The 12,227-nt window shown below is 39.5% G+C and overlaps 1 pseudogene across 1 annotated transcript; it reads right to left on the bottom strand.

Annotated features, from left to right (window-relative positions):
- Positions 1 to 6,074: 6,074 nt before the first annotated feature.
- Positions 6,075 to 7,056, bottom strand: LOC105538533 (annotated as a pseudogene). The gene has a single exon (XR_001005922.1). The product of XR_001005922.1 is annotated as a mitochondrial carrier homolog 1 pseudogene (transcript).
- Positions 7,057 to 12,227: the final 5,171 nt, after the last annotated feature.

The raw sequence follows: 12,227 nt of genomic DNA, 5'->3' as shown, positions 1-12,227 counted from the left end.
ATACAAAAATTAGCTGGGCGTGGCAGTGCGCACCTGTAGTCCTAGCTACTTGGAAGGCTGAGCCAGGAGAATTGCTTGAACCCAGGAGGCGGAGGCTGCTGTGAGCCAAGATTGTGCCACTGCACTCTAGCCCAGGCAACAGAGCAAGACTCCATGTTAAAAAAAAAAAAAAAAAGCTAAGCAGCTCAAGCGCCTTCAAAACAAACTCTATCTTGGGATTGAGAAAAGTATTTTGGCTATTTGAGAATTGTATCTTTTTACTATAAACAAAACTTATTTCTCAAATTTATATAATTAGTCATTTAAAAAAGGAAATCATTGAACAAGACTGCAAAACAATTCTCAAAAACACTTATTTTCAAATTATAATATTCAATGAGAAGCAATTTATGGCCAGGCATGGTGGCTCATGCCCGTAATCCCAGCACTTTGGGAGACTGAGGAGGGTCGATCACGAGGTCAGGAGTTCAAGACTAGCCTGACCAACATGGTGAAACCCCGTGTCTACTAAAAATAGAAAAATTAGCTGGGCGTGAGGGTGCGTGTCTGTAATCCCAACTACTCAGGAGGCTGAGGCAGACAGGCAGAGGTTGCAGTGAGCTGAGATTGTGCCACTGCACTCCAGCCTGGGCAACAAAGCGAGACTTTGTCTCAAACCAAAAAAAAAAGCAATTTCTTCTGAAGTATCAGTCAGTTGAAAAAGTCATCTGTATTGAAAAGTTTAAAAACATAAAACACACAAATAAAACCACCTTTTCAAAAAAGAGACACAGGCATTGCTCTGTTATTAATACTGTTATTATCTGAAAAACTGGTTTTTACTTAAAAGGAGCAGGGACTATGAGATAAGGAAATAGGGTGATAAGAAACAAAATGAAGGAGACAAAAGATAAATTATTATTTCTTAATAAAAGTCAACTTAGTTTACGTGTTTTCTACATGGGTACCTACTTTAAATGTATCTACTAACTTAAAATGTTTCTTCTAGAGTCAATTAATATTGGTAGAATATTTACTATGTATAGGCACAGATTTAAGAATTTTACATGCTTCAACTCCTTTATCCTATAGCTGATTTATATGGTCTCTATCCTTGAAAACAGAGTCAATAATTTTGAAACCTGAACATCTAAAAGGCCTCTGGGGCCTGACCAGGAATTCTGGAACAAGAGTCATCTGTCACTGAGGCACAGCATGATGTGTGTAAACCTTTAAAACCATAAAGGGCAAAATAAATGTTTCCAGGTCACATCTTACTATGTGGTTCTGTTCTAATGATGTCTCTGTTTAGTGTTATTGTGTGATTTGATGACAGGATAATAGAGTTACATGCAATAATCATTTTCAGTAAGGTCCATGGACACCAGCATGATCTGACAGCAATGTGGACCACACTGAAACGTCAATGCATTCCTCTGATGCAGCTGGGCCCCAGGCACTCAGCACTCTGGCCCTTCCCTCAACCACGAAGGTTCTCCGGCTCCTCTCCCATCTTTGCTCAAAGTCACCTTAATGAGGATTACCGGGCCTCCTGAAAATTATAACCCACTCTCTCTCCTAGATGTCCGTTAGCCTGTTTTATTTGTTCTATAGCACTAATCACCTTATAGCCTACTATAATATTGACTTTTTGTTACTGCAGTGTTTTTTTCTTTTTTTTTTGAAATAGAATCTTGCTCTGTTGCCCAGGATGGAGTGCAGTAGCATGATCTTGGCTCATTGCAGCCTCCGCCTCCCGGGTTCAAGCAATTCTCCTGCCTCAGCCTTTCGAGTAGCTGGGACTACAGGTGCGCACTGTCACGCCTGGCTAATTTTTGTACTTTTAGTAGAGACAGGGTTTCACCATGTTGGCCACGATGGTCTTGACCATGTTGGCCACGATGGTCTTGACCTCCTGACCTTGTGATCTACTCACCTCAGCCTCCCAAAGTGCTGGGATTACAGGTGTCAGCCACCCCGCCTGGCCTGTAGTTTTTCTATTTGCCCCTACAAACATCACCATAGCAGGAATTTTGGTCTTTTTGTTCACTGAAGGACCTGAAGAATTTAAAAGGTGTCTGGCAGAAAATAAGTGCTCAATATATACATTTGTTAAAAGTGTTTTAAATGAATGAGTGTATGAGATAATCAGCAAAAAGATAAACCTAGAGCCAACACTTCTTTATAGTCTTTCAGGTGGGAGAAAAACTTAAATACAAGCAGTTACCATAGAATCTTAATACAAGTTTTCAAGAACTTACAAATTTCCTCTCGTCATATAATTACAGGAATACAGCAGCTTTTCCAATGCATCTTTCTTACGCAAGCATCTTCCAACTCAGTAATTCCAGAAACATCTTAACATTCTCAACATACCACACAAATCCCTTGTTACATACCACATAAATCCCTTGTTATAGGTTTTCAATACGGAATTATAAGAAAGTTAAATACACCAATATTTTTAACCCCTAACTCCAAAGAACCTGTTATAAGGATTAGAAATAATATATTGAAAATAGTATATACAGGTACTTGAATTAAAAATTCTTATCAACCAGCCACTTTGGAGGCTGAGGTGGGAGGATTATATGAGCCTGGGAGGCAGAGGTTGCTACAGATTGCACCACTGCACTCTAGCCTGGGAGGCAGAGCAAGACCCTGTCTCGAGGGAAAAAAAAAAAAAAAATTCTTATCAATACTTCATGGAAATATGATAGAATAAATCAGTGACTATCCACAAGGAAGAATAGGAAAATACAAGTCCCTCAATATAATCTGCCAATCTGGAATTGTTTAAGTTCTACCTAAATCAGCAACTCCTGAGGGTAAGGGGTGAGGGGTAAACTGATTAAAAGGCTAAATTCATTAATTCAAAAAAAACTTGAGTGTGTACTTACAAATGCTAGGGTCTGTCCTCCATTCTGGGTTTACAATAATGAGCAAATGAAACATGACTCTGCTCTCCTGCAGCTTACAATCCAGTAAGAAAACATTTCTCTACTTTTACACAATCACACAGTCCCAAGAGGGAGGAAACACTGGTGTCTTCAAATAAGAACTGTTTGAGCCCATTAAGAATTTTAATTAAAATGGCACACACTACTGCCCAAAATAAATGAATTATGAGAGGAGAGTACTTTAATGTGAATGTTGTTCTTCATGTGTCAAAATTGTGATTCCCAGTTTAACAAACATCTGTGATGGACAGTAAAACTTTGGTCGTCATTTGCATCCACTAGGATACAGCATCCAACTCTCAGTTTCTCCTTTCTGTACGAATCTCTCAAAAACAGTGAATCACCGAAGGACCAGCATTGGTTACCAAAATGAATATATTTTGTTCTGTAGTTTCCTGTCCTGGGGGCGAAAATACATAACAAAACAAAAAATGGAGCAACGTACAGCACAAAATACTCAACTAGAGGCATCATGCCAAGAAAGCAACAAAGTTTTATACCTAAGCCAAAGACTCCTGGGTTCTTTTCAAAATTTTAAATCGTGACAATTATCTTGATGTTTCTTGATGAATCAGATCTGTCTACAGAACAAAAGCTTGCTCGGGAGTTTTGTGTACTTTGAGGAATAATTATTTCCTAAGCTTATTCACTTTTTTAAGAAAGCAGCTTACAGACAGATTTAGAAGCCGGTATGCTTGAGTGAAAACATTTGTAATCAGTCAACCTACAGAGGCATTTTGCTTGAAATGTCAATTGAAAACAGTTTTGTGTGGAAAAAGAACTTAAAAATTGATCCCATCAAAAAATATTTCTCACATTTTTTTTTTTTTTTTTTTTTTTTGAGACAGAGACTCGCTCTGTAGCCCAGGCTGGAGTGGCATAACCTCACCTCACTGCAACCTCCACCTCGGGGTTCAAGTGATTCTCCTGCCTCCGCCTTCCGAGTAGCTGGGATTACAGGTGCACACCATGCCCAACTAATTTTAGTATTTTCACTACAGATGGGGTTTCACCACGTTGGCAAGGCTGGTCTCAAACTCCTGACCTCATCAAGTGATCCACCTGCCTTGGCCTCCCAAAATGCTGGGATTACAAGCGTGAGCCACCGCACCGGTGTCTAATTTTCTTACACAGATTTCTGTTTCAACTCTGCAGTTTAAATTGTTGCCAAATTTTTCAAAGTCACTGCTACTTTTAATGAGTTATGGTATGGAAGCTTGCATTTAATTATAATAGCATTGTGTGACATTCAAATCTCTTCAATTTCATTGTTTCCTTCCCTCTTGGTGTAACTATATTAGTAAATAGCACATAATACATTGATGAACCTATTTTTATAGCTGATTAGCAAAATGTATATTTTACCTTTCCAGACCGTACACACACACAGTTGCTAAGCAGTTATTAAAATGCATCTATCAATACACATCCACATAGGAGTGTTTTCACTTATCTACTGCTGCATGACAAACCACTCTAAAAGTTAATGGCTTAAAAAAAACAATTGATACTTTTGCTCAATATTCTGCAACCTAGGCAAGGCTCAGCTGAACAGTTCTTCTGCTCACCTCCCCAGCCATCATATAAGGCTGCATTTAGCTGACCGAGACCAGGTAGGATACTTGGACGGACAAGCCTCCCTCTCTCCCAGCATGTAGTTCTAGGGCCTCTCTCCATTCATGTGACTGCCCACTAAAATAACTGGACTTCTTAGATATAATTGCTGGAACTTCTCAAAACTTAGGCCTGGAACTTGCACAGTATCGATTCTGCTGATTTTATCAGTTAAAGTCTAAGACTTATGCCACACACAGAAGGAAGGGCCTACCCAATGGTGTAAATACTGAAAGCAGTAGTTTTCTGGGAGCCCTCACTGTAACAGATCATAAGGGCAATTTATATTCCATCTTCAGAACTTATACTGTGTTCCTGAGGGTTAAGATGATAGAAGAGGCAAGTTTTTTTTTTTTTTTAATTTCTGGGAAAATATTTGAAAGCAAGGCAATAGATGAGTAGTAGATTGGCGGTGAGGGATGAACATAGTCAACTATAAAATAGCGTATCTGAACAGCATTAGTATAAAAATGTAGACCTTCATATACCTTTTTAATAGAACTTGTTTATTGGTAAAATTAAGAAGGAGTTGTATATAGAGGCTTAGTTATTATTATGCCACACATAATCTTCAAGAAGCTGAACAAGGGAGATGATACACCAGGTTTATCACAGGAAAGTGTATACACTACACTTCATCCACCGTTAGTGTCAGGCTAACCAGCAGAATCAGTGGAAAGACAAGAGCAAGCAATCTTTTAACCTTTCATCCAGAACCTCTCACAGTCCACTAGCCTGGGAGGGTGTCGGCTCTATACACTTCATCTAGTCAGTCTCTCACTGGGAAAGGCAGAGAATACTCTCCATACACCCTTTGTATTCAATAGCTTAACTTCCTCAAGTCAATGAAGCCACTCTGAAACTTGATACTCTATGGATCTTCCTTAAATTGGACCTCTATGTAATATATATCTTTATTTCCTTCTATAAAGCCATCCAAAAAAAAAAAAAAGAAGAAGAAGAAGAAGAACAGCGAATTCTATTTCTTTTTTTCTTTTCTCCACCACCAATACATTTATTTGCAGGAGATGGGGTCAAATCTTACCATGAACTGGGTAGGACTAGAGACGCTGATCTGCCCAACCTCTGGGTACTCACAACTGCACAGGTAACCAGATCCTATATGCGAGGCATTGCCATTAAAAAGATGAGCATTAGATGAGGAGGACACATTCTAAGTACTCACATGATTTCCCATTCAGAGGAAGGTGCTGCCCTCATTATCAGAAGAATAGTGTTGAGAAAAACGCAGGCAGAGCCTAGCATTTGCCTACCAGCATAGGCCTAGACATGATGGTGGCCGTGTGCCAGGGGATCACACCCTATTTACAAAAGAGGAGAATGATGCTCCCAGCTGAGCTGCAGGATGGGCGCTGGGCTGACTGGAGGGGTAGATGGGGTGGGGTCTGACCCCATTAGCCTTTCCCTGTCCAACTTGGGTCCCCACAAGTCATTCTCCGGCCCTCTGCACAAGACAGACTCAGCAAATCCATGAGGTATGGGGATTCTGCCAACTCCCCACCTCCCCCTACCTTTCCCAGGTCTGGCAGATGACCCAATCCACTGGGTGCAGCCTCACCTCCACCCAACTCCACATCTGGATAGACACATGGCAAATATGGAAATTGAAACCCGGCTGGGCTGGAGCACATCTGATTGTTCTTGGGTTGGAGTCGTCTTGCAGGTATCCCGAGATGGTCAGGCCTCACTCACGGTGGCCAGGTTGAGACCGTGTTTTTTAGATGATTCAGGTTACTCCAGGACGAAGCATGATCCTGATGACACCCAGCGGAAAAGCAGGCTGGAGCCTCGGAAGAGCTGGCCCTGCATACTGAGGTATTTCCAGCAGTGAATCCAGGATTTGAACACCGGGGAGTAACAGGGGAGCCCAGCCTGCAGGCCGCAGTTGTTCACAGCCAGGAAGTCGTCAACTAGCAGGAAGGGGTAGGTCAGCATGCTCACTGCAATCCCCATCAAGCCCTTAGTGTGGCTCCGGACGGCCAGGGCCTGGTGGAAACTGTCATCCACCAGGTAGGCACTGATGAAGTGGGCCAGTAAGTTACAGCCCCACAAGAAAACCACATCACCCAGGAGGTGAGGGATTAATCCAACAAATCCCAGCAGCCCTTCCTCTTTGAAAAGTTTCCCAATGGAGCTCAGCACACCACTGTACTTGGCTTCCCATCCCACAAACTGGACCATCCAGCGCATTGAGATGACACACAGCGGGTAGGCCAACATGCGGGACATGCACTGCATCATTATCCCATAGGAGGTCTCCTTCACCACTTTCTTCAGGGAAGTCTTCATATCATCCTTGTTGGAAACCTGCTAGATCTCATCTGGAGGGAAAACCTTCTTCATACTACCCAGGTCACAGTAAAGAGGGCGTTGGACATCAGCCGGGACCTCAGGCCTCGGAACAGCCCTATCTTACCATCCACTTGCACATCGTACTTGGCATAGGTGAAGAAGCTTGGCAGAAAGAGGACTTTCCTCCCCAGCACATAAGGCTTTGTGTTTGGGTCTTCCTTAATTAAAGCAAGTTCTTAACAAAGTTGTTCTAAATTACCTCGAATTTTGATAACATGTCGTAAAACTCATCTGTTAAGCTTTAATAGCTACACGTGCCAACCAACTTAATTAGTATATAATATTTTTCAAAGAAAAAACTCATATGTATTACAACTGACCTCTATTGGTATTTCTTCAGTTTACCCTAAATATTGACAAGTGTTGCCATTTATTATTTAAATTTGGAGAGGGCAAATCTTAGGAAAAGCAAAAAGGTTAAGGAACACAAAGAATTCTATTCAAAGAAACTCACAAAATAAATTTTGGAGCACAAACTGTGGTATGACAGTTTTCCTTTGTATTTCTAAACAACCACTAATAAGACTTTCTTTTTGCAATATGCAAGCTTCTTTCATCAAGCCAATTGGTTTAATTAGCATTTACATCATTTTAAGTTATGACTCACGTTAACAAAATAGAACAGTTTAGAAACAACGAAACTTCAACGCTCGTTCAGAAATCACCTAACCCTAACCTTGTCTCTGCTTTCCAGATGTAGCAGCAGCTTCTTTAGATGAAAGGGGAATGGAAAGGAACGTTTTTCATGGGGAAGGGGATGAGGGTAATAACATGGATCCAGAGCATATATGCTACCCATATATTCATGTGAAGGATCTCCTGTCTAATAACATGGATCCAGAGCATATATACTATCCATATACTCACATGAAGGATCTCCTGTCCAATAACATGGATCCAGAGCATATATGCTACCCACACACTCATGTGAAGGATCTCTGTCTAATAACATGGATCCAGAGCATATATGCTACCCATATACTCATCTGAAGGATCTCCTGTCTAACAACATTCCAGAAGCTACATGACAGAAATGTCAGTCATCATATTCACCACCAGCAAAGAGCTTAAGGCACTTACATGAGCAAAGTTACGTTGACAGGAGGTGCCCATTGGAAATCACAATAAGTATCAGATACCTTGCTACCACTGACCAAACACAAACGAGATCAACAGAAAATACCATCGCAAAGATATGATTAGACTGAATATGTATAAAATTATTTCACTCTATTTTGGGGTTAAATAATTTTATCTAAATTTAAAGTAACACAGTAACTATACTCAATGTCAACACTGCTTCTATTTCTTATTAACAATATAGACCATGAAACTGTATCAGAACATTAGTATTCAATAATTTTATGTTCTGGTTGATGTCCTTACAGAACTTTCACTTCATCTTCTTTGCTAGATGAAATAATATTGATTACTTTGTGTTTACCTTTGCTAAAATCTATCAGTAATACCTTATAAAATTTAAATTAAGGTATGGCTGGTCAGGCGCAGTGGCTCATGCCTGTAATCCCAGCACTTTGGGAGGCTGAGGTGGGCAGATCACCTGAAGTCAGGAGTTCGAGACCAGCCTGACCAACATGGAGAAACCCATCTCTACTAAAAACACAAAACTAGCCGGGCGTGGTGGCTCATGCCTGTAATCCCAGCTACTCAGGAGGCTGAGGCAGGAGAATCGCTTGAACCCGGGAGGCAGAGGTTGCGGTGAGCCAAGATCGCGCCATTACACTCCAGCCTGGGCAACAAGAGTGAAACTCCATCTCAAAAAAACAAAAAAATAAAAAACAAATAAAAATTTTAAAAAAGTAAATATGGCTATATCACAGAACTTTAAAAGCCAAATTTTTCTAACATTACTTTAAAATCTAGAAAATCATGTTTCCATTCATATCATTTTTTATGAAGATGCAATTACTGAATAAGAATAATTCAAGTAAGAAAAGTTAGAATTAGTTTAAGTAAAACAAGCAAAAAAGTATATAAGCACTTAGGAAACATACAATGCAAAACAAATTAGTTAGATCATCACTGTTATTCTCCAAGCAACTGAAAATAACTACCTCTAAGAGGGGAGAGGCACAAAAGCGGGAATAGAATTTCTAACAGAAAGGCCACTGTTTACCCATAAGTTTCACACTGTAGAAATATGAACACCTGCCAGATACTTAAATACACCCACATGCAGAATGTTCCATCACTTTTTAAAATTTTAATTACCTCCATTTATTATAATCACCAACAGGTAATTTTCTAAGCAACAGAAGATCAGCATTGGGATTGAGGTTAGCTAAATAGTCTAAATTAGTTTAAGCAACTACTTTTGGATAATCAGTTGCACTTGTGCCCACTCACAGGGAGAGGCTATTGAAAGTCAAGGATTTCCTCTGCATTCTCTTGCCTGCAGAGCTAAACGGTTACAACAGAATCAAGTTCAGTAACTACACTGGAGCAAGGAAAAATTAAATTGCTCAGTGAAATTAAGTTTAGTGGGTTGTAACACTTCATTTCTTCATTCTGCACTCAAGACAATTTGACTTTCCACACCTATTATATTTCCAAGTCCAACTAGGTGACATGTATTTCTAAGCATTTAAGTTCCCCTTAAAAAGCCTTAGTCTTGGCCAGGCATGGTGGCTCACACCTGTAATCCCAGCACTTTGGGAGGCCGGGGAGGGCGGATCACGAGGTCAAGAGATCAAGACCATCCTGGCCAACATGGTGAAACCCCGTCTCTACTAAAAATACAAAAATTAGCCGGGCATGGTGGTGCGTGCCTGTAGTCCCAGCTACGTGGGTGGCTGAGACAGGAGAATCACTTGAACCCAGGAGGCAGAGGTTGCAGTGAGCTGAGATGCTGAGATCGCGCCACCACACTCCAGCCTGGCAGCAGGGTAAGACTCCATCTCAAAAAAAAAAAAAAGCCTTAGTCTTTAACCCTTCACAAAGTATTGTTATGATTGGCAACTTATTTTCTGAAATGCCACAATCAAGTATGAAACTGTTGTCTCAGGCAGGGCAGAAATAAACTGTGTTTTGAATAAACGTTTAAAGCTTAGATTATCCATACCAGCATTCCTCAGCTCAGAGGTATTTCACATCACAACGCAGTATGCATATTATATGTGCATATATATGTACCTAGAAACCCATATTCAAAACACAAACACATATGAAATGTTTCACGAAACATGTCTTACCCTTACTGTATGATACGCTCTGATATTTTACATTCTACTCCTTTGTTTACATTGCTCATTGTCCCTAATTTGATTTCACCAACCCAGCAATGCAGTAGCAACCACAGTTTGGAAAACTATAGCTCCCTCTATGCAAATACCAATTCAAAGTTCTTCATAAAATTCACTCCTGCCAATCAGGATTAGTGTGACACCCTGTGCAGATGGGACTACAAAGACACTCCAAAGAGGTGACTGATTTGTAAATGAGTCTGTTTTTGAAACATGAATGAAATATGCAGCAGAGAATCCAGGGCAGACGAGCACTAACTGCATATCTAAGAGCAAATTAGTCATTTATCATTAAACTGAAAGTACTCTGACGCAGACTTTTTTTGGACAGGAAAATGGAAATTTAAACAAGACTTTATTTTTTCTTAATATGCTTGCAAAAAAAATTAACTGATACTATCAAGTGTTGAAAAGGATGTGGGAAAATGTGTACACTGTTATTAGGACTGCAATTTTGTACAGCCTTTTTGGAGAGTGATTTGAGAGCATCATTAAATTTTAAACATGCATATCCTTTGACCCAGCAATTCTTCTAGCTATGCTCTTGTACATGCAATCCAATAGATGTGTAAAGACACTGGCCATTGATAAGAAAATACTTATGGTACAATCACATTTTTAAAATTATTTTAATTTTTTAAAAGAAATATTAAGAACAGCAGGTATTTCCATATCATTCTCTCTTTTTTTTAATGTGACCAATTCAGTTTCTTTTCAGTATACATTGTTTCTCAATGAGATGTTATTAATATTCTGGGCCAACTATTTCTCCATAATTTTTCATTTTTTAAATACCCAGGTAAGGGTGGCACCAGCCTTGACTGAAAAATAAAACAAAACAAAAAACCACTATTCCATGTATACTGAGGAGAAAAACAATTTTTAAAGCTGTTACGAGGTGGCGAAAAGCCAGTTGCAGAACAATACATATAGTATGAGTCTAATTATGTGAAAAGAAATCACCCACGCTCTGAGGGGTGTGCACATGAATGATATGAGTCGGAGGATGTGTGAAAAGAGATTGACAGTGTCTGCTCTATGAGCTTTGATTTTTAAGAATTTATTTCCATACTGGTGGATAATTTGAATAGGTTACAATATTTTATTTGGGGAAACTAAAATCCATAACATATTCACCCACCGTAAGTGGCTATTTTAAGCACTGGGAGTTGGCAGAGCTCTAAAACAAGGAGGGAAAGAGACTAAGAGGAATTAACATGTTCTAATGACATCCTTGACTCATAAAGTCCCTTTTCCTTCCTCACTAAAGTGACAAGATCTTTCTGTAATATAGTGAGGTTCATAAAAATACAATTAAAAACATGGAAATTAAACAGTAACACTACCTCTGTTTTATGTCCTCACCGTCACCCTCTTCCCGCAGGACTTGTAGAAATGTTTCCTCTAACCTCCACATCTAGCTTGTATTTCATGCTTCCTTTCATTGTAGTTACCAATTACTCTCCTGCTTGGCCCAGGAGATTAGAAGTTCTTTGAGGTCAGAGGATATTTATTATCATTCTCATCCACTGATCTCTTGCTGTCCATTCTCCCTAGAAAAGTAGCTGCTTCGTAAGAGGCTGTGGAATGATGTTTTAAAAATCCGGGAAACAGACACCTAACTTGTCACGACTTTTAACTAGTTTACAACACTAAGATGAGTCAGAGAAAAATGGATCACATTCAACAGCAACAGTTGAAAACAAAATTACAATTGTCCTTTACTTGCTAATACAATGAGTACTAAGTTTATTTTCCTAACTTTGAAACTAAAAAAAATTTAAGCAAAGCCACATGAAGTACTACCACTTTAATGGGAGCAATTATTTCAAGGATTGTATCCAAATAAAATCAACAAAATAATAACAGCATACCGTGTTATATACTGTTGTGCCAATCCAGTACCTGTCTCTTATACACATCTAGATGTGTATAAGAGACAGCTGCATATCTAAGAGCAAATTAGTCATTTATCATTAAACTGAAAGTACTCTGACGCAGACTTTTTTTGGACAGGAAAATGGAAATTTAAACAAGA

The sequence above is a fragment of the Mandrillus leucophaeus genome, unplaced genomic scaffold (assembly GCF_000951045.1).
Source record: "Mandrillus leucophaeus isolate KB7577 unplaced genomic scaffold, Mleu.le_1.0 Scaffold194, whole genome shotgun sequence".
Lineage (NCBI taxonomy): Eukaryota > Metazoa > Chordata > Mammalia > Primates > Cercopithecidae > Mandrillus > Mandrillus leucophaeus.
The sequence above is the reverse complement of the archived record's forward strand: the minus strand, read 5'-3'. Positions and strand labels throughout refer to the sequence as shown.